This window comes from Triticum urartu, chromosome 1A (assembly GCF_056163025.1).
Source record: "Triticum urartu cultivar PI428250 chromosome 1A, HENAU_Tu73, whole genome shotgun sequence".
In the NCBI taxonomy this organism is placed as follows: domain Eukaryota; kingdom Viridiplantae; phylum Streptophyta; class Magnoliopsida; order Poales; family Poaceae; genus Triticum; species Triticum urartu.
Window position 1 is genome coordinate 368,956,227 of NC_141873.1, and position 23,587 is coordinate 368,979,813.

Below are 23,587 nucleotides of genomic sequence, written 5' to 3' on the forward strand. Positions count from 1 at the left end.
GGAGGGACCGGTGTTAAGCTGTAGAGAGGGGACGGTCTTGTGTTAACTGGTGGCGCACTTGTGTGTGTCAGCTTAGTTATCCGTGGTTAGAGAGGCACGTTCTACGTGGATAAGAGGCACGACAGTGCCTCTGTGATCCGGATTACTGGAGGTGAGTCATTTAGCTCCTTAGTCAGATGCTTACGTATTGATAGTGTTTTTCCTCTGTGTTTCAATTGTTTCTTTTATTATGTCTTATTGAAGTGAGTGGTGTTCTAGTGCAAGGATGTGATGTGTTGAATATCATGTTTAGAACTTTTGGAAAAAATACGATTCTTATTTGTAAATGTTTGTTGTTCAGGAATTTAAGACTTGACCATTTGAACGAACAGCTGTGTTTAATGGTATCCATAGCAGATATCTTGGACGGACACAAAAATAGGTGAAACATTGTTGTGATTACATATGAGTCGATATGGCTGGCTGAAACAATGTTCGGATGGCTCCAGCTAAATTAAGGCTAATTTAAGCAGTAGTCATCTTCTTCCAACTCTCCTTCTTTCGCGTCGGATATTGTACTTGTCGAGGACGATGCTCAGTGCCTCAATTACATGGCCCGTGTTGTGGTTGGATGTTATCATTTTGTAAGTTAGTTGTTCTCTCATCGGTTTCACATGGATCTGCAAACAAATAACCGTGCAAATTAATAAAATTTATTGCAAAAATTAATGTTCAGCTGGCTTGGATGAACGTATGTTGATGTGTTCTCAATGAGAGTGAACTTACATTATTGATAAAAAATGAATTATTATTCATATTAATGAGCGGCATCAAATGCATGGTGTAAATAGCACTGTCATCCATGAAAATTGAGAGCATTAATGTCTGTGATTAGAAGGTGAACAGTAGTTATGGGATGTGTAGTGGAACAAAAAGATGCATGGTTTAAATGAGGTAGAGCTACAGATAAAAGAAACTTACTCTCTGTCTGAGTTACATACACTCTGCACAGGTTTTACATGAAAGGAGGCCATGGTGTGAGGATAGTTGTTGTAAGCAGAATGGTAAGCTCTCTTGAAGTTTTCGATGACAATGTCCGAGTGTTCCTTTATACCATCGCAATTGATATAAGGACATAGAATTTCGAAGCAACGCATTGCAAGATTCACGATGGTGAGGTAGATAAAATGTGGTTCCTTTCTCACAGGTATTAAGACCTAAAACAATTGACAGGGAATAATATCATTGTAACAAGAAAAACTTGTAGACTCAAAGACGAACACTGGGCAGATAGAGTGAGTAGGGTGAACTCACGATGTTACATTTGTTGGGCAGTCTGTACCCAATAGTTTTTTCCACGATCTGTTCCTTGAGTAGTTCTATGCTTGCTCCTAGAAATTTAAATTTATCCTGCAGAAAATTGTAGCTGTGTCACTCAGTGTGGTAGTAGTAGTAATTGTGGTTTGTTATTATTATTTATGAGAAGGAAGAACTTACAGAAGTGTCCATGTACATTATATGCTTGTGCACAAATGCTGGCGTTGCATAGAATTGTTCTTTCATCAGCAACACTGAGTAAGCATCGACCACAAATGAGTGGATATATCCGTATACCTTCATTGACAAACCTAAAGTTCGATGATCGGCCCAACGTCGATCGACGGAGAATATCCTCTTGCTGTAAAAAAACAAATGAATTTTAAATTGTAAGATTTTCTTTTTAAAGATAAGATGAAATGATTAGCATTATTAAACGAAGGGACCAAAACTTTACTGTAACAGGAACAATGAATTCATTACCTTTCATTTTGCTTGACACCTAGCGTATTGTCGACGATTGTTTCATACACTTCTTTCTCCTCGTTTGTGGAATCTCTTATTTCCAAAAGTTGGCAGTGATCTTGATGGTCATTCCCTTGGTCAGTGAATCGGGTCTGTTCTAGCTCAGAATGATGTTGGTGAGGCTGGAAGACATGACCACCGGAGTTCAATTGGCCATTACTAATTTGCAGATGACCCTCATTATAATTATTGTTTCTTTGGAACATTAGGCGTTGTGGTTGGTGCTACATGCGCTGTTCTAATGTTCTGACTGTTGGACTACTGGTTGATCTTGAAGGAATATATGTTGGAAAATGCTGGAGAGTATGGCCAGAATACTGCATGCTGTTGAACTGTTGTTGCAAGGCACTGTAAGTTTGCCCATTAGACCTGCCTCTGTGTGGTTGCTGATTGTTCTGCTCTTGAGGTTGGCGTTGTTGGCACTGTGTAGTGCTGTTATTCTGAGCATCATTGTGTTGGGGGTAGTGGGCATCACGGACAGTGGGTTGTTGCTGGTACTGCTTGTGACTTTGGTTGTTCCACGCATATGGTGAGCGCTGGCTTTTGTTTGAACCGTCGTTATTCTGAGCACCAGGATGTCGGTAGAAGTGGTTTTTGATACTAGGAGCTGGTTGGTTGTAGTGTTGGGACAAGGGAGTTGCTAGTAAACTTTGGGACAAGACAGTTTGAGTTAAACCTGTAGAGTATGACGTATCAAAGGCCTGTGTGGGGTGGCTACCGCCTGACATTGATCCTGATCTGCTGGGTATAGGTGGCTCTGGATAGTTAGAAAGGGAAGATCTAGCTGACGAGCTTGAATTATTGGCCAAGTGTGAGACAATATCAGGTTGGCATTGTTGTGATGCTACTTGGTTATGAAAGGGTTGTTTCTTTTTTTGTTCAGTGACTCTGTCAAGTTGTTCATAGATAGATGGGTCAGACCATATTTGATCATCATCAATGAATCCACAATTAAGGAGGCTTCTGTGGTTGTCAGCTTGTAGAGACTGGTTGTTTGCAGTTTCTGTTGAATTATGTGGAGGCTCCAGTATCCTAACTCTTTTCATAGGAGGCGCTGTACTCTTGTTACCTGGATCTTCTGACTGCTTTAAGGACCTCTTGTGAGGTGCCATTTGTGGTTCTAGTTCTGGCGGATGTGCGCTTGTGGTAATAGGGACGCTGTCTGTGGGATCAATAGGTGGTTGCTTCGTACACTGTTCATGTCCTTCTGCAATGTTATTGTCTTCTGCATTGATAGATGGTGCAGCAACCAGTGGAGCATCACTAGTGGATGGAATGGCTTTTCCCGTGTCCAGTACTGAGCCAGAACCGCTGGCAGAATCACTGGGGACTTCTACTGTAGGAGGAAGGGAGGAAGTAGCTCTTGTGCGTTCTATTTTAGCAATGTTCTTCTCGTCACTCAAAGTTGAAACAGGATGGACCTTATCTTCCTGTAGCGAAGAAGAACGTTGTTCAGTGACATTGTTTGATTTTTGTGCAGGCTGGGATACAGTGAGGCTTTTTGTGTTGGTTGAAGAGTTGTTGTGAGCGCTGTCAGAACCGCTGGACCGTGCAGTAGTTGGTGACGTTTTCCCAACGTGATAAACAGGTGCTCCAAGTGTATCTGCTGGGATTGGATCAGTTAGTAATTGTTTGTCAACCACAGAGTGCGAGTCTGATGTTTCTATTACAGTAGGTTTTGCTGTTTCCTCCAAGAGCTTTTCCAGTGGGTTTGTCAGAGAGTTGTGGTCTGCGGATCCTCCAGCAGATTTTTGGGTTTCAATCGGTACAGAACACTCAGATGAATTTTCACCTGTCATTATAATTGCCCCACTCTCGAGCATCTCGGTTGTTGACATGAAGGGCTCATGGACCGGCAAGCCATCAAGGCAGTTGTGCAGATGGCTATGAACTTTCCCACATGAATCTTGGCTTGTTCATCAATGTCCTCTTTGTTGTGGTCGATCCTGTTCACTTCCAGTAGCAACTTAATCTGGGTTGATGATTTTAGGTGTGAAGATAGACGAATTTGGGACTGCTCTTTTTCGTACGGATTCTTGGATTCTGGGTCAGGGGTATCGCAGCAACCCTTTAAATTTTCCAGGGAGTATGATGTGGCGTGAAGGACACTGGTTGAGGCACTGCTGGAAGAACTTTGACTGCTTGTCGTGCTAGAACTTGGAAGCGTAGAATATATTGAAGGGAGCAATGAAAAAGTTTCTTTTTCATTTGAGTTGTCCTGTTGCAAGTTACAATAAACGCCCTGGTCTCTAGTCTTGGTTTCTTTTGCACTAAGATCCCTACCAAGTGAAAGGAGCTTCTCCAATTTCTGCTCGAGAACTGGTTGAAACCGCGAGAAAAGTTCTGTGTACATTTCATTGATAACTTTGGCAATTTTCATCTTGGCCTAGAATTGAAAGAAAAACCATCAGATATTATTAACACCGAGAATGAAAAGAAGTTATTAATACCGAAAATGAAAAATATCTTGTGAACTATTGTACGTTGTGTGTCAATAATTGCAGAAAGGGTATGGAATAATGTGCGCAGAAGGACACATGGTGTGCTGCAGAAAGCGTGGGTAACAAAGTCCATGAATAATGGTGAACACATTCTTTGAAAGAGCGCAATCGACCTACCTTACTAAGCATGGTTGATCTCCCGTCGTAGGGAAGCCGTGTTACAATTAACACAAAGGCACAGCTGACGTACTATAGGAAGTACTTATTTGTTTAACAGAAAGGCACAGTTAACGTACTATAGGAAGCACTTGTAGTTTTAACACAAAAAGCACGGATGACGTACTATAGGGAGCACTTCTATATTTAATACAATGGCACAGTTAACGTTCTATAGGAAGTACCTGTATTTTTAACAGAAAAGCACATGTAACGTACTATAGGGAGCACTTCTATATTTAACGCAAAGGCACAGCTAACGTTTATAGGAAGCACTTCTAGTTTTAACACAAAATTACAGCTAACGTACTATAGGAACCACTGTTAGTTTTAACGCAAGAGCACGGGTAACGTATTATATGAAAGCACTTCTTGTTTTAACACAAAAGCACAGCGAACGTACTATACGAAGCACTGTTAGTTTTAACGCAAAGGCATGACTAACGTATTATAGGAAGCACTTCTAGTTTTAACACCAAAACACAGCTAACGTACTATAGGAGGCACTTGTATATCTAACACAAATGCGCAGTTAACGTAGTATAGGAAGAACTTTTATATTTAACACAAAAGCATGGCTAACGTATTATAGGAAGCAGTTTTGGTTTTAACACAAAAGCACAGATAACGTCCTACGAGAAGCACTTGTGGTTTTAACACAAAGGCACACATAACGTCCTATAGGAAGCACTTCTATATTTAACACAAAATCACAACTAACGTAGTATAGCACTTCTATATTTAATACAAAAGTGCAGCTAACGTCGTATAGGAAGCACTTCTGGTTTTAACACAAATGCGCAGTTAACGTAGTATAGGAAGCACTTTTATATTTAACACAAAAAGCACAGCTAACGTACTATAGGAAGCACTTCTGTTTTTAACACAAAAGCACAGCTAACGTATTAAAGGAAGCACTTCTATATTTAGCACAAAAGTACGGCTAACGTCCTATAGGAAGCACTTCTGGTTTTAACATAAAGGCACAGCTAAGGTACTATAGGAAGCACTTTTATATTTAACACAAAAGCATAGCTAACGTACTATAGGAAGCACTTCTGTTTTTAACACAGAAGCACAGCTAACGTCCTATAGGAAGCACTTCTGGTTTTAACACAAAAGCACAGCTAACGTAGTATATGAAACTGTCTGGATGAACACCATAGGACTTGTGCAGAAGCATAAAATCATGTGCAGAAGCTGGAAATCACTTACGGAACAAAGTTTTTCTTGCGGCACAAATTCTTCTATGTATGCTTCTAGTTTGGGACTCATTTGGAAAAATGGCGCCTGAAAGCCAGGCGGTGGTTGGAAAGGTGTGCGCCTAATGTCTTTCAGCTGTCATGTGGAAGGAAAAAATTACAGTCAAGTCAAGTTAATATATGGCAGCTAAGTCATTATGTTGAGTCGAAAAGTTCTCCAAAGGAAAATGATGAAAAGTTGACTCACCGTGTGTTTCCCAAAAATTCCGTCCTCCGTTGACAAGATGTCTATGTTAGCATAATTCTTAATGGCCTCTGTGTCCCACATGACAAGTCTTGCAAGAGTGTCAGGTTGCAGCTCCATAATCTTCGTATCCAGTTACTCAAAATACGTTATCTACAAGTGAGGAAGAGGTAAAATTTAATCATGTTCTTGTAGCTGCTTGTGGGTATAAAGAAGTGTACAAGTTAGTGAACGAACCACTGGTATCAGGAGGCAGCCACACAGGGCGCCTGCGAATCCTTTGTCCTTGAAGGTCTGGAGTGATGTCACCAGTTTCTCTATGACAGCATTGGACTAATCATATGATGATATGTTACTTGCTGGTCCTTCTAGAGCGGCTAAATAGTTGGGGTTAACGCAATCATATGTCGTTGGGCATAGAAATACCGCTGTTGCAAACATCACGAAAACTCGTTGAAACACTTCTCCTGTCAGCTCTGGGGTTATGAGATCAGTTAACTCTCCGATGTTTGGAGCATGCCCAGCACACCGAGTTTCAGACTTAACCTGACATCTGAAAGCTTCTGAGCATTTTCTAGGGATAATGTGCCCGCCCAGTGGAATTCCTAAGATCCGGTGCACGGTGTACGAGTTGATAAGGAATCTGTATCCACTAGGCAGTATGAAACACCTGGAAGGGCAATCAAAATAGCGGACAAGCCAGCGAACGAAACACCTTGGAAGCTCGCGACAACATAGATCTAGTAGGTACCCAAAACCAATATCTCTGACTAGCTGTTTTTGTGGTTCTATTAGCTTTTCACTGACAGAAATGAATTTCTGGAAGCTAAGTTTTGTGCTGAATTCTTCTTCGTATTCACCCATTGCAGTAGCTCTGCGGACAGAGATAAGAAATGACCTATAGAAAATTTATTGTTGAACCACATGCTTTTTCTGGCAGAAGCTTACATATAAACGCCGAGTCGGCAAAACAGAGATAAATATTTCAGCCATGATTAAAAATGCAGCTAGAAATGAGAGGCATTGATTTCCAAAGAAATTTCAACGACACACGCGAGATGCATGATAAAAAACACCCACTTCGAGGCAGCAAGCTGCTTCTTTGTCCTGTACTCCTCAACAAGCTTTTTGTGCGCTGCATGTTTTAACTCGATCCTTAGTCTCTCTGTCTCTAGTTGGTCATGAACCATGAAATCTTGGGTGACAATCTCCGTGCCATCGACAGACTAAGACTGAGTCTCCGACAGCTATGGGGTGGAATCCATCTCATCGAACTCTACATAAGAGGTCATGAGACGTCATCGTTATCAGGTCAGCTATGTACGACAGTTGTTAGCAGTCCATGTGAGACTATCATCAACAGGCTGGTTAGCTAAGACGGGTTCTAACTATGAGTTAGTAACTGCTTTGCAAAAACAGACGTAAATCCTTTGGATCTCTGCTATAGATTGCGGATCTATACAAATAATTTGACCTGTCTCTAGTTGGTTAGCTAAGACGAGTGCTTAAGTTTTGCATGGCTGGAGATATAACTCAAGTTAGCAAAACCATGGCGCAAGCATGCAGTTTGCATGGTTAAAGTGAGGTTAGTTGAGTCCTAATTTTAAATCCATAACCTCTCTGCTGTTAAGATGGCGCAACAGTTTGAGCACAGACCAGCTGAAGATAATTGGATGCGGAACCGATATTCAAATCGCGCCCCACCTGCTGTGTTGTGCACATGCGGTGTGTATGAAGCCCGCGGAATTGCTAGCACCGGTAATTTTTTTGTTCAAATGTTGAATCGGTGTCATAATCATGGTGAGAATGCAATGGATTACCTGAACAGGAGATCCACGGTGAGTGAGATGAAGGAGACCGATAATTTTTCAGTGACAGCGAACTCTGCGGAGGGATCAGGATTGGCTTTCCTTTGGAGAGCTCGCCTGTCGCCACCAATGCTAGATGGAGAGAGATCTGGAACTCATCTGCGGACGACCCCACAAGTTAGTCAAATACTTGGAGGAACTATTTGAGAGCCCACATGTCAGTATGAGCTTGAAGTCCACCTACCACATTTTCACACCTCAGATGGAGGTACTCCTCGTAGGACTCATATAAGGCCGAACCCACAAGTTAGTGAGAGACTTAGAGGAATTAGTAACTGAGAGCCCACTTCTCAGTGTCTTGGACGGTCAAGTGAAGTCGACCTACCACATCTCGTCACGCCCAAAAAACATGTCCATCTCTCATGCGTCGCAAAACTCACCCCACCTATCAGGTTATTCTTCTCCTGCACGCAAAAAAACGAAGTAGCCTCTCTCTTTCTTTCTCTCTCTCCCTCTCTCTTTCTCTTTTCTCTCTCTTCGAGATTCAAAATCATTGAAGGGGATCGCTGACAAACTGCAGGGAAGCAGATCCCTCCACAATTTAGAAAGGTGTGACTTCCGAACAATCAGCGCATAAGATTCGGCAATCAAAGGTTAGTAAAAAATTTATCAACGCACCTTTTGCGTGGCGATTCCTGATACATGAGATTCAACTCATTGATGAATTTGTTGTGGTCGGGATTCATAGAATAAAACTATTTAGTTTTACACTGTAGCTTTGATTTGAATTTGTTTTTTGTTTTGTATCCTCTCGTCCTTGTAATATGACGTTGTTACTTTTGTTAGGTTTCATGGTTATCTTTGTGTTAAGTGTTGCACATGCAAATTAGCATGAGAGGATCTCACTTTGGTTGAGGTTGTAGTTTAATGAAAAATTAATATATGTATATATTTATATTTGTTAATTACATAGAACTAAAAATATATCTCTGTTGATAACGACTTCGAAAAGTTTTAACACTGATACTGTAGGTTTATAACCTTTATATTTTTTACGTCTCTCTTTCGGGGCAGATGTTTAGGAGTGCCTCATCTGGTCAGGACAACAGGGATGGTCAGTCTTTGAACAACATCGGCAAGGATTATGGGATGCAGGTAATAGTAAGGTAGTTGAACATTAGTGTTTGGTCTTTTATTCCTGGGACGTTTGCTGTCAAGGTGTCACCACTAAGAACACCAAATAGTAGATCATTAACAACAACAAAAATGATTTATATATCCTGGATAAATGCTGTAATATCTGTTTATCATGTGCATCTACTTTGCAGTTGAGTATCGAAAGGTGGAAGAAAAAAAATTACTACAAAATGAGAAGAAGATCAAGGATGCAGATGCTGTCAAACACGCACATGCCATGCGGGCTGGAATAATTGGAGTCAAGAGTGAGATACAAGTTCTTGGCAAACACCCCAACCAGGAGCATGGTGTGCAACAGAAACCTGCCAAGAGGAGCATTCTAAGCAGCATAGACTCCTCTAAGCAGATTGTCCAGGTAACGACAAAAATTTCAAACGCTGGTTTTAACGTATGTGGAAGTTTTAGTCACACGTACCTCTAATTATTTTTTGGATTGAAGACACAGATGCCCACAAAGGCGCAGAGTGGGCGTTGTGACGGCCCAGCGTTTGTAGGCGGTGATAATGAAGAGGTGCAGGGTAACAGAATTTCCTTTGATGCAAGCAGAAGGATCATTGGCAACAAAAGCATTGGTGTTCAAGGATTCGGTACGGCTTGCACAAGCAAGAAGAGCCTAACGACAAAATCAAACATAGGAGCAATAAGCTCTACCAAACAGCAGAATCAGAAAGCAATACAGGTGACATCATATACGAACATGCAACAACATTTAAAGCAAATGCATATTTTTTTGTGAGCAATTTTTTCTTTGTTTTCATCTGGTATATTTAAATTGCAGTATCTTCCACACGCAGGTGTACGAGGAAGGAAGCAAGTATCACGGTAGTCCATGAATTGATGAAAACATAAGGCAAGGTCCTTTGAAAGGATCACCTGTGGCGTTCAACATGAGGGGTCCTTCCAAAGGATCTCCGATGGCATTCAAAATCGTCAGCGAAATCACTAATGCACGGAGGTTGTCGCCAAGATTGGCTGGACAAGAGATGCATGGGAAAACAAAGGTGACGTTGGAACTATGCTTTTTAAATTCAACACACAAACAGTTTTATGGGAGAACAGGGTAATGTGGAAAATAGGAGGACGGCTGTCTGTCTTGTACGGCTGTATGTGCAGTTGTTATTTTATATAGGTTGTTGTTGTGCGTCTTCGGTTGTATGGTGTAAACAGAAGCACATCTGTGCCTCTTTGTGTAGATGTGTGTGTAGCATGGTCACATTCGTGATGTGAACAGTGCCTCTGGTGTACAGCTTATACTCGGTGAAGAGGCACGGGTCTGGTTTTGGTATACCAGATGAGCCCTGATGAGTCATTTAAATCTTTTGTTTAGAAATTAAAAAAATGCATATGCTGCTCTGGATATCTAATTCTGTTTCTTGCCATATCTTCAGGATTTGGCGGAGGGGATAACAGATGAGGGGAATAAATGTCATAGTTCTCCATCCATTTAGAAGGAAACACAACGTTCACAACAGCAAGTAGCGTACAGCGCCAGCACGGATTGCATGGTAGAAGCAGCACAGTCCCTTGGTTGCTCGAGTGCCAGAGAAACAGGGAGCGGCATTGCACAATCCAACATTGCAGAGGCAGACTCATTTATGGATTTGGCCGTGGCATGCAGAAACGATTCTGCTGGGCGTGACAAACAACAGAGCAGCAGCAACTCCATTGTAAGTGGACCTGTGGCTGGTGATGAGACTGATGTCGTCAGAAGTGAATGCGATCAGACGAACGAAGACACGGTAGACAGAATCATCACGGCGCCGCCGACCATTTCAGAGAAAGAAATGGATGACATGTTTAACGATTTCATATACCCAACGGTTCAGGAGGTCACCAAAGCGGTCGAACCAGAAGGTGGTATGGTATTCGGATAATTGGATGAGTGCTTTTTCTTTTTCTGCAGATATGCTAGAAAGGTTGGGTTTGCTGCCAAGCGATCAACAAGCAGAAGATCGACATATGATCAGCAACTTGACAAGCAGGTTTTTTAGTGCACCAAGGAAGGGAAGAATAAAACAACCGAGAGACATGTTAAGGAGAGAAGGAGCAGCTGCTTGATCCGGACAAGCTGCCCAGTCCAAATAACAGCCAAGAGGGATACAGATAGGAGGAAATGGTATCTGAAGAATGTGCGTCTAGAGCACAACCACGAGCTTCACCCATCTGATTGGATGCTGAAGTTCATGAGATGCTATAAGAAGATGACACCTCAGGAGAAATTCTTTATACAAGTGCTGTAGAAGGCGAGGTTAGAACCAAGGAAGGTTATGCAGATTTTTGCTGCCATGGGGAAATCGAGGCAAGAAATTATGTTCGACACGATTGACGTTATTAACATTGCATGCCGGGACAGGGCTGGAGTGCGCGGCACTGATATTGCAGACACCATGAAACTGTTTGCTGATATGCAGAGGCGGAGGCCGGGATTCCACCATGTGGAAGAGACAGAGAACAATGTAGTGCGCAGCTTGTTCTGGACAGACTCCTTGTGTAAGATGAATTATGATCTATATGGAGAGTTCGTGTCTTTTGACACCACATTCTCTACGAATATATATGGCTTGCCATTTGCACCAATTATAGGTGTCGACAACCACAGGTCGACCGTCCTATTTGGAGTAGGCCTTTTGAAGGATGAGAAAATAGGGTCATTCAAGTGGCTCCTAAGCATGTTTGTCGAGGCAATGGGAGGTAAAGAGCCGAAATACATAATTACAGACCAGGACCAGGCGATGAAGACCGCAATAAAGGAAGCTCTTCCGAGGACGAGGCACAGGTTCTGCTGGCGGCATATTAGGAAGAACCTGAAGGAAAATAATGCAGCAGTGTTTGCGCAGCACCCAAGGATGTGTGATGATATATTTCGAATCGTCAAAAACTCACTAGATCAAGACGAGTTTGAGCGTGCCTGGAAAGCAGCAATTTCTCTGCACAAGGCGGAAGGCAACAAACATCTGAACACGCTATGGGAACTCCGAAATTTTTGGGTGCCGGCCTACTTCAAGGACTGTTTCTATCCTTTCTCGTCAACAACCACTCGCAGTGAGAGTACGAATTCGATGTGGAAGAATTACGTCGACCACAAGGACACTATAAAAAGGTTTGTTGTTGCGTATCACACGATTCAGCAAAATTGCCTCGCCACGCTTGACAAGAAAAGATACCGAACAGAAGAGAAGGCACCATCACTAGAGACGGGTTTTCTGATTAAAAGACAAGCAAGTCAAGTATACACGAATGAAATTTTCAGGAAATTCTAGCTGGAGCTACGGAACCGGACCTACTTCAAGTGCTCTGATCTGGCAAAGGGGAGGCAGTATTTTTTAAAAAAGATTATTGATCCTAGAGATAAAGTGTGGAGACCTTATCCCGGCGAGGAATTTGACAGGTCTGAGTTCAGGGTAGACGTGGATGAGCAAAAAGAAATATACAGTTGCAGCTGCAAGAAAATGAGTAGGGATGGCATTCAGTGCTGCCATGTGCTTAAGGTGATGGACCAAACAGGCATGATCGATCAACTTCCAAAATCCTTTGTCATCCCCAGATGGACCAGGAATCTATCAGAGAGTGTGAAAGTTCTGTCTACTAGTCAAGCTGATAGCATGACCATACAAGACGATGAAACTATGAGATTCGGCCTCGCTTACGCTGAGTTGTCGGATATCTGTTCAAATGCATGCAGAAAAGAGAAGGCATACCGTGTGCTGCGTGAGTGTACGGTAGATATGAAAATAAAAGTCATGGCGGCACTTGCCGAGGAACCAGACACAGGCATTCTTGTCGAAACTCTCAAGAACCCTCCCACGAGTGGCTCAAAGGGTACGAAAAAAGGAGATCGAATCAAAGCTGGTTCTGAGAAGAAAGGAAAAGGCTACAAAGCCGCAACCAAGTGCGGCCGTTGTCGAGAAAAGGGTCACAGGAAAACAAACTGTTCGGATAACCCAGAAGTGCAGGAGAGGATGAGGATTGAAGAAGAAAATAGGAAATCGCAGCAGGAGAAGAGGGCAAGGTCAATGAAATGGCCGACAACACCGACAACACCATCGACGACATCAAACGGCTCAGGACAATGCACTCCAAGCCCAGGAGGAAGACATCAGACGCTAGCAATTCCAACGACCCCACTGACAGCAGGGATCATTTACCAAAGTCTTGCTTCTACGCCAGAATCAAACATCACACAAGCCAGGCACACAGAATGCGTGTAGGGAAGCCCGGGACAAGGCACGGAATCTGCGCAGTGAATTTTCAAAAAGGAAAGGTCTGAGTGGAGACTTTTTGGTACCGGAGAACAGTACGAATAGAAAAATTAAAAGGTAATAATTCAGCTTAAACAGGACGTGAGCAAAAAATAGTGATGTCCGCAATCTTTCGCTTTGTTTTTATGTATGAATATTAATTTTACAGGTAAATAGGTTGAATAGCTACGCAGAAGGGTGGGTTTGCACAAGGGTCGAGAAGGAAGAATGGATTGTTGAACATTCAAAAACAAGGCCGCACATGGATCGATTAAATAGCAAGAAATTGGTGGGGATTGTTTATTTTTTGGTGCTGTGGTTATAAGAACGGGTTGTAAGTTAATTTTATGCAGTTATAGAAACAAAACCAATTTAAATAAGAACGTCTTTTGCTTCTTTATGTATTTTCTACTCGGCGAACGAAAATATCAGAGGCACAGGTTTCCTTGTTATTTTCCGCAGCCGCGTCGGTTTCTGAACGTGGATGTTGTAAGCATACAAGCATGCTTCTCTGCTGCATGACAGAGAGATAAAATTAATCTAAGGGCACAGGCAGCCACGACCATGCCACCGGTGAGTATTCAACCGTGACTCTCACGGTTGCATGGTCACGCCCGCCGTTATGGAACGAAAATGTTTTTAAGCACAGAATCTCGGTCGTGCTTCTAGGGCTACATAACCGTGGCTTTCGTGGTAACTGTGCCTCGCCTGTTCTAACGCATGTTCTTTCTGTTATGAATGCATGACTGTAAGTAGTTCAAATAACCGTGCTTGCGATGCATGTCCAACCGTGCCTCATGTGCCTTCACGCGGTGCTTCTGTGATGCAAAGATTTCAAACACAATGGGTCACAGTTGTGGTTGCATTTCTGTTTTACAAATGGATATAGTGCCTGGCAGTAGGTTCACGGTGTTTGCTGTTGCTACTAAGGCACGTAGAATCTTGGCCGTGCCTGTGTGTGGCATGTAGAACAGTGCTTTACGATGCCGAAGGCAGGACCGTGTGTCTCGTTCTTGAAAAGCCGTGGTTCTGCCATCACTTCATTCACTTGGTTTTGTCCGCGTTTTAGCAGAATCATCTGCAAATCAGAGGCACGCCCTTGAATCTTCTAGTGACTTAATTGTAACACGTACGTTGGGTTTCCGCAATTAACGCACGAATGTGACTCCACGTAAAACACAAGCATGCCTCCCTGAGGAGCTTTACCTTGCCACTCCTGGTTATAGATCAACGGATGCATTTGGAGCACAAAGAGACACAAAGGTGACCTCTGACTTGAAACACTAACACACTTGACGGTTCGTGCATTTGAGTTAAAATCTTACAAAGAAAACAATTGTAACACGGACAGTCGTCCGATTCTATTAGATTTCCGTAATAATCGCACAATCGTGACTCCGGGTAATAATAAACCATGCCTCTCCACCGACTCATTGTGAATACAATTAGAAAACCTGTGTGCATGACTATGTAATTAGACGACCTTTGAGGGCTGTATGCCCATGCTTGTGACCCTTGACACTAAAACACAGAGTAGACGCCCATGCCTCTATGCTGTATGCACGTGCTTATGCCCGTACAAGGAAATACACTTTTAAAAACAGGGTCTCTCGTATAGCCCATCCCATGCCTCACAGAGTAAACGCCCGTGGCTATGCGTAAGACTAAGGTTAGCGTGACTCTATGTAATACCACAGACCATGCCTCTACGCGCTTCATGCATGTGCCTGTGATAATTGCGATCCCGCGTAAAACGCAAGCATGCCTCTCTGGGCCTCCATACCGTGCCTCTCCTGGTGTTAGAGTCAATGGAGTCATCTGGAACACAAAGAGACACGAACGTAGACACGAACTGTTGTACATGCATGTGTGGCACATAGAACAGTGTGTCACAATGCCAAAGGCAGGACCGTGTGTCTGGTACGTGACAATGCCAAGCCATACTGTGTGTCTGGTACGTGACAAGCCGCGAGAGGAGTGTTTCAGCAGAATCATTTGCAAAGCAGAGGCACGGCCTTGAATCTTCTATTGACTTAAATGTGAACGTGTCCGTGGAAAATTTTGCTGCTCGTAGAGGCAAGATGACTGTAGAACCGTGCTTCCGGCGTCAAAAAGATTCTTCTATTGAATGTGTGCCGTAATAAATAATTAATACACGGACGGGCACGCCGGGCCAGGGGCTGGAAGAGAAGAACTTGAATACTAAACGCTGGAAGAGAAGAACCTTAATACTAAACCAAGTTTCGGGAACTTCTTGGTGACTTGAGCTCCCCGTTCCTGGTTCTGCTGTAACTGGATTCCCCGGAACCACAAGAATCCTTAGAATGGGATTCCAACTCAGCACCTTTTGTTTTGAGATTTTGAGAAGAGTTGCTCTTTGGAGAGCACAGTACGATGAAAGTTGTAAGCTGTGTTCGAGGGGGAGTTATTGTCTATCGTTGGCCTCTGTGGTAGAACCCGTCGGGGAGGCCTGAGAGGCGGTGGTTTACCCTGTGGCGGATGTCAGCGGTTCGAGTCCGCTTATCTCCGCAGTCACCTACCATTGAGTTGGTACGAGTAGTACTTAACCCGGGCCCCCCCTGTCAGAAAGGAAAGTAGAAGAAGTAATTAATCTGGACCCCTCCGCTCCCCGTCATGGGTATTTAAGGCGTCTCACGTGGATTGACAGGCTGTAATCCATCTCTGCAGATCCTCCTCGGTGAGAACTGGTCGTGGGCGGCGCCACCCCAGCAACGGAGGTGGAGATGGAAAGCGCTGCTCGTAGCATCAAGAGGTCGAGAGTGGCGCCACTAGCGACGCCGCTTCCTGGTGGTGTGCTGGTCATCGGAGGGGATGGAAGCGGCGAACGTGCTCCCTCCTGATCCGATGAGGAAGAAGAGGGATGTCGTGCGGACCACATCAGCGATCTCGCCGACGGCGTCCTAGGTGAGATCATCTCCCGTCTTCCCATTAAGGATGGCATCCGTACTCGAATCCTCGCACGTCGCTGGTGTCCTTTGTGGCCCATCGCTCCTCTGAACCTCGACTGCCGCGAGATCTCTGACTCTCGTCTTTTTAACAATGGTGAAAAAGTTCATATCGAGACCATCTCTCATCTGTGCGCCTTCACCAAGGAGCCCGTTGGCAAATGCTATTCCGGAACGCGGCTCTGTCGAAATCCTGTTGTCAGTCTTCCGGAATCCATTCTGTCCGGCCATGCTGGCTTGGTTAGCCGCCTCTCTATTCTGGCGTGCTACCTACAGTGCAGGCCCTCCATCGTTGATGCCTGGCTCCGATCCTAGAATTTGAACAATATCCAGGTTCTTGAGTTCTATTACCTCTTCCCAGAATTTCTGACGCAAGAGGTAACTCTATTGGATCTATGCACTTCAACTACGCCCTTGGCACCGGAGTCCGTGTTTCGGTTTTCCTCCTCTCTCCACACCCTCGGCTTTGCTCTTTGCCAAATAGCAGACAATTACGTAGGGACGCTTAAGCTACCACTAGTGAAAAGACTCTCGCTTGTGGCTGTTGATATATCAAATGCATCGCTGCAAAGCATAACCCACACTAGTTGCCCTGCACTTGAGTCTCTCCTGCTTGTTTGCAATAGAGGAGGTCATCATGTCACAATAAATTCGTCTAACCTTGTAAGCATTGGAATTTGTTGTCCACACGGGGAACTCGTTGTTGAGGATGCCCCTTCGCTTCGACGGTTGATTGTTGATTGTCTGGTTGAAGACTGTTCGATAACCATTGTCTCTGCACCTAAACTGGAGACGTTGGCTGAATTCGTGTTTGTGTCTCCCTCGAAGTGTCTTGAGGCACTGACTTTCGTTAATACTGGAACATAGCTGTACTTGTTCCGCTGCTTGTTTTATTAATTTGATGGTCTTTGTTGTATTCTTCATGCAGAGTCAGGACTTGGAGGTAACCGCTGTCTCTCCGTCTGAACCGTATCCATGTCGTCTGACGTGTCTTGAGGTATTGAGTTTTTGTGATACTTCCAGCTTAACTTTATTTGTGAGGAAACAAGTTTTATTTCATCAAACCTTTATGCTATTAGTTTTGTGATTCATCTTCTGTTAATTTTCATCAAGGGTTTGAAGGCAGTCAGTCTAACAGCAATGCGTCAATCTGTCAAGACCTTGCTTATATATATTGATTATAAGGTGGACATTGTCGTTGATTTGCTGCAATGCTTTCCAAAACTGGAGAACTTGTTTATTGAGGTGATGATCTTCAGAAATTTGCATTTTGTAGTACTCGTTCCTTTTTGAAATGCTTGTCTTAATTTTGACTGAAATTGATGCTCCCGTACCTACACATGATTTATTGTTGTATACATCCATATATAAACAAGTCTATGTCTAACTTCTTGTTACGGAGGTGGTAGAATTAATTATTGCATTTGGTTTTTTGATGGTCTGTATCTCTTTTTATAGACGTTAAGTATTTTCAACCTATCATTTATATTTTAGGGATCGTTGATTTCTCTTGGTGAAAAAAACAAATGGCGTCGTAAGTACCGGCAGTTTCTCAAACATCACGACCTTTGTCGGAAGACAGTATCGCTGGAAGATTATGTTCGCTCTGGGAGTTACGCTGACTTTGCGATGTTCTTTGTTCTTAGTGCAAAGGATCTGGAGACCATGACCATTAAGTTTACCTCCCCTCCCACAGAGTTCACGGGAGTATTTCACGAAAAGCAACAAAGGGTTCTGGAGTGGCATAGAAGGGCTTCTAAACGTGCACGTCTTAGATTATCATCAAGTTGCAGCCACGCGCGTCCGCATTTAAGAATGAGGAGTCTTGAATACCTGGATTTGACGGTTCCGTTCAGGTGTGGATGCTGAAATCAGGCCTTGTGTTAGTTGTCCAGATGTATGGAGTTATTTGTTGTTGCATTCTTTTGAGCTTGGGTTTTATGTAAACTTTATCAAACTACCATTGTAGTCTTTGCATCGTGTGTAGGCTTGTTTGTTTTTGTGTTGCGTGCAGTCATGAAGGAAATGTGTGGTTTTGCGGCTTTGTATGGCCGAAGGACCGTAAAATGCTGTGGCACCAAGGTTAAGAGACATAAAGTAGATTTAAAATGCTGCATGTGTAACCGTGCTGTGTTGTATGTACGACGGTGCCTATCTTATATATGTACCTGTCATGCACACAATGGATGTACAACCGTGCCTGTGTTGCAGATAGAGCTGCATGATGGTTGACTTGCATGTTGCCTGTCTTATATATGGTGATGGGTGCCTTGCACTGTTTCTGGTCCTCGTACCGTGGTTATAAAAAACGGCTTGTAAGTTTATTTGGTGCAGTTGTAGAAACAAAGCAAATGTAAGCATAACAAATTTTGCTTGTTTAGGTATTTTTATTACTCAACAGGCGAGATGAAAAGAGCTGAAAGCATATAGAGCCACCACAACGGTGAACCAAACCTTTTTTGCGAGGCGTTATGTAGTGCTTCTGGTTACCGCACAACCAAGTTTATACTCAACAGGCCACACCGAAATGCGCCTCGAGGATTCTAGTCGTGACACTGTAGACTCACAACCTTGCTTTTGACCCTTGTCCTGGCATTGTGATTTTCGTTCTCTGCTTGTATAACGTGCCTTTCACAGCCACCCTACTGTGCGCATAGAAAAGGAGCAACGCCAGCTGATAAAGTGCTTTTTCTAGTACTAGATGTGTGGCCCTCGTTGCATGACTTTCATGCGTTTGACAGTGGCTCTTTGGTACAGAACCGTGGTTGCAGAGAGTTCTTGCCCGTGTTTTTAAGGACAGTGTCTCTTGGATCGGTCATTGATTGCCTCACAAAGTAAACAGTGAGGGTTCACATCTGAATCCAATTCTGTTATGTTTCTGTAGTAAGCGCATGAATGTGACTCTGCCAAATACTCAAGTATGCCTCCATGGGCTTCTCGTTCGTGCCTCTCTGTCTAAACGAGTCGATGGAATCATTTGGAAAACAGACACAAGCGAACATGACTCTATATAATACCACGTGATGCCTTTGTGGATTTGATGCCCGTGTCTATGACCCTTATCACTAAAATACAGAAAGTCACAAACGCACATAACCATGGCTGCAGAGACTTTATCAAGAAAGAACCGTGTCTATGGACTTCACGTCTGTGTTTTTAAATACAAAGAAATAAGCTTTTAAAACCAGTGTCTCTCGTATAGGCAATTATGTGCTTCATAGAGTAAACGCGCGTGGCTGTGCGTAAGACAAAGGTTCAGTTCCGTGGGCAAGACCGTGGTTTTAAAAAACGTGCAACAACGGTGACATCTGCAATTATGTCCCTGCAATGTGCCTAACCATACCTCGTGTGCATAACCGTGCTTGTGATGCTTCTGTGATGCAACGATTTCAAACACAACGGGTCACGGTTGTGTTTGCTTTCTGTTTTACAAATGCATATAGTGCTTGGTAGTAGGTTTCCACCGTTTCCTAGGAAAGAATTACGTCTTTACGTGCTACTGAAGCACGTGGAATCACGGGCGTGCCTGTGTCCCATCGTACCACTTCACGGCCGTTGTGTGGTTCGTGGCAAACCGTGCGTTTGCCATGGTCGTGCCTGTGTGACAGGTAGAACAGTGCGTCTCAAATCACTTTTCTACGAAGTCATTATCGTCTGTGTGTTTGCTCACAAACTGTAGTTCACTGAATCATTCAGAACACAAACGCTAGCACAAGCGAGCATGACTATATATATAATACCACACAATGCCTTTTGCGGATTTGACGCCCTTTCCCGTGACCCTTATCACTGAAACACAGAAAGTCACAAATGTACATAGCCGTGGATGCAGAGACTTGAAGCCCTTTTAGTTAATGAAATGTACGGCATGAGCAAAAGACCGTTTAGCCATCTACCGAAATACCGAGTTCTCTGTTGGTAAGGTTACAGATTGAGCAAAAAAGGTACGAGCATTGTTTCAGCACACCTACGTAAATTCCAAAACCGGAAAGTGGCGGGAACATCTAACTCCAGCACTGTTTTCAGCACTTACAAATGAATGGATCCTTTAAATCCAGGAGGTCAACACATGCGTGCCTTAGATCCAAGTTCTTGTGGTTGCAACTTGGCGACAACCTAAGGCAAGCATGTTTAGAAGCCTTTTTATCCCACTGAAGCACGTCTTGTTGCTGTTTGTAGAATTCTTTCGTGAAGTGTTCCTGAAGAAGAAACTTGATCCTCATAGTCTGCAGTTGTGCTGCGTTGAGAATAAAGAATGTTGCAAATCGAATGCTTTTGTCACATTGAACATAGCTTTCCAGCGTCAGTGACTTCAAACGAACGTCATGATGGTGCTTTCAAGAACAGTCGTTCGCAAGACTTTCTTCATTAGGGGCTATTTCCTGAATAAACACGAATATTTGAAATGGTTAAGCTCGATAAAGAGTGATTCTGCTGGAAGGAATAAGTCTATAACCTTTGTAGTAATAAAAGCTTTCTTTTTAGTTTTGTCCTAATACTCGTCCATGACTATATACACCTTTGTCCATTACATACAAGTTTTCCTTTTGTTGACTGGAGTTCTGCACCATGCATGGTATGTGTTTTACAATCTGTGTGAGAAGCATCACCTCGATATACAAGTTTTCCAAGCTTCGGAAGGTTCCACCAAGGAAAAGACTGCGCGCAGGTCATAATCCATGCTGACAGACAACGTCTTGATAGAATGAACTGCTGTGGATGTGCTGACTGTCGGCAAACACTTCATGTAGAGTAAAACACAATATTAGTAGAGTAAAGGTTGAATAGCATGGAACTTGTTCGTACCAATGAATGGAGGTGAAAGTATTGTTGAAAGGTAGTACCTGAATAATTATACGGTCATTTGTGATGCCGGATTCACAGAAAATATTAGATAATTTGCCCATGACCTGCAGTTTAGGCGCAGAGGTGATAACTACCCGCAACTTTTTGCAATCACCATCACAAAGCAACCATTGAAGTGACGAGGCATCTTCTATAACAATTTTACCATAGTAACCAGAAATGCCGATGCTTATAAGGTTAGGTGAGTTTATTCTGATGGAATGGTGCCTGACTGTCCAAACAAGCAGCAGGGACTCAAGTGTAGGAGAAGTAGAGCTGATGATGCTTTGTAATGAGACGTCTGATACATCAACATCTATTAGCGAGAGTCTCCTGAGCAGTGGTAGTTTAAGCACCCGTACATAATTGTCTGGTAACTTACAAAGAGCAAAGGCGATGGTTTGGAGAGAGGAGGAAATCTGAGGGTTTAATGCTGGTGGTGATGGCATGAGCGAAGGGCATGAGAATGGCCGTATGTGATGTTGTCTCAAGCATGGTGGGAACATGTAGTAAAACTCGAGCACCTAGAGATTGTTCAGTCTTGGGGATCGAAGCCAGTCATCGACCATGGAGTGCCTGTAGTCGAGGTAGGACGCTGAAATGCAGAGGCGGCGAACTGCACTCTGACGCCCGGAGAGGATGGCCTCTGGAAGGTACGAATCATCATAGGAATTATCTTCACCGACATGTTCTCCTCTAAAAAAAGTTCCAGTGTATGTTACGCGGACGAGTTCCTCCGGTGTGGCGGAGCTCGCGGTGACCAACTCGAAATGTACTTCATCTAGAGGGTTAAAAAGATGTGGGACATGGATCTCACGGAAGTCCAGATTCAGAGGAGCGGCGCGCCAAACAGGGCGCCACCGACGTGCGAGGATTTGAGTGCGAGCGCCTTCCTTAGTGGACAGACGGGATATGACCTCACCGAGGACACCGTCCGGTAGGTCGCTGATGCGGTCGGGACCAGACTGATCTTCTTGATCCTCGGATCCGGTAGGCGCACCCTCGCCGCTTCCAGCCGCTACTGTCAAACCACCAGAGGAAGGCGTTGCCGGTCGCGCGAGCCTCGCCCTCTTGGTGTTCGGGGCACAGGAGTAGACCTCCATCTCCGTCTCCATTTCTGGGATCGCGCCGCCTGCGAGCGCCGCTATCTGTGGCGTGGATCTGGACAGTCCAAGAAAGAGGAGGGTGTGGCTAGGGTTTTGAGACGCCGTCCGTCCGCCTTAAATAGCCGGATCCTGGCCTCTGGCGACGAGCCAGACTGGTGTCACCGTAGGAGACGTCCGTCGGACCCTTGGGTTTCCGTGGCGGCGCCACATGGCATTCACATCCGAATACGTGGAGACGCGCGCTGAAACGTTGTGTATCCACAATCAACGGACAAACGTGGCCCCGCACAGAACACAAGCATGCCTCCATCGCCATCCCGACCGTGCCTGTCCTGGTAACATAGTCAATGGATGCATTCGGAACACAAAGACACACCAAGGCGACTCTGGATAATTACAGGTCATGCCTTTGTTAGTTTGACAACAATGCCTATGACCTGAAACACTGACACACAAAAAGTCGTCTTCATGCGTAAAGGATCGTGATGCTACTAAACATACAAAGTCGCCTTTCGTGCATTTGAGTTAAAAATCTTACAACGAAAACAATTGTAACAAGGACAGTTGCCCGATTCTACTAGGTTTCCGTAATAAACGCACCAACGTCACTCCGGGTAGGAACGAACCATGCCTCAGTTGGCTGGACGTCTGTGCCTCTCCTTTTGACCGAGTCCACCGACTCATTTGGAACACGATTAGAAAACCTTTGTGCGTGACTATATATAATAGCACGCCATGCCTTTGAGGGATGTATGCCCGTGCTTGTGACCCTTGTCACTGAAACACAGATAGCCACGAACGTCGACGTATTTATCAAGAAAGAAGCATGACACAACTCGATACTGAACCGTGTCTGTATGGACTTAACGTCTATGCTTTTAAATTCAAGGAACTGAGCTTTTAAAATTAGCGTCTCTCATATAGGAAATTCCGTGCCTCACAGTGTAAACGCCCCTGGCTGTGCGTAAGACAAAGGTTCAGTTCTGTGGGCTAGACGCCCGTGCATCTTCGTCTGATAGAGTCTCGCAGGCGAGCATGACTCTATGTAATATCATCGATTATGCGCAATAAACGCATGATTGTGACCTTGCCTAATACTAAAGTATGCTACCATGGGCTTCTCGTCCGTGCCTCTCCGTCTGAACGAGTCCTCTGAATCATTCGGAACACAAACACAAGAGAACATGACTTTATATAATAGCACATGATGCCTTTGTGGATTCGACGCCTGTGCCTGTGACCCTAGTGACTGAAACACAGAGAGTCACAAACGTACATATCCGTGGCTGCAGAGAGTTCTAGCCCATGCCTTCGTACCTTGAAAGTCATGGTTTTATTTAATGTTTCAAGCACCCATCTACCATTGACTTGCTACATGTAGTACTTAACCCGGGCCCTCCTGCCAGAAAGAAAAATACTAGAAGAAGTAATTAATCTGGACCCGTATTTAAGTCGTTTCGTGGATGGACAGGCTAATCCATTTCTCTAGATCCACCGTCTGTA

The 23,587-nt window shown here is 44.0% G+C and overlaps 1 pseudogene; it reads left to right on the forward strand.

The window, feature by feature from the left end:
* Nucleotides 1-8,806: 8,806 nt before the first annotated feature.
* LOC125532868 (uncharacterized) lies at nucleotides 8,807-13,137 on the forward strand (annotated as a pseudogene).
* Nucleotides 13,138-23,587: the final 10,450 nt, after the last annotated feature.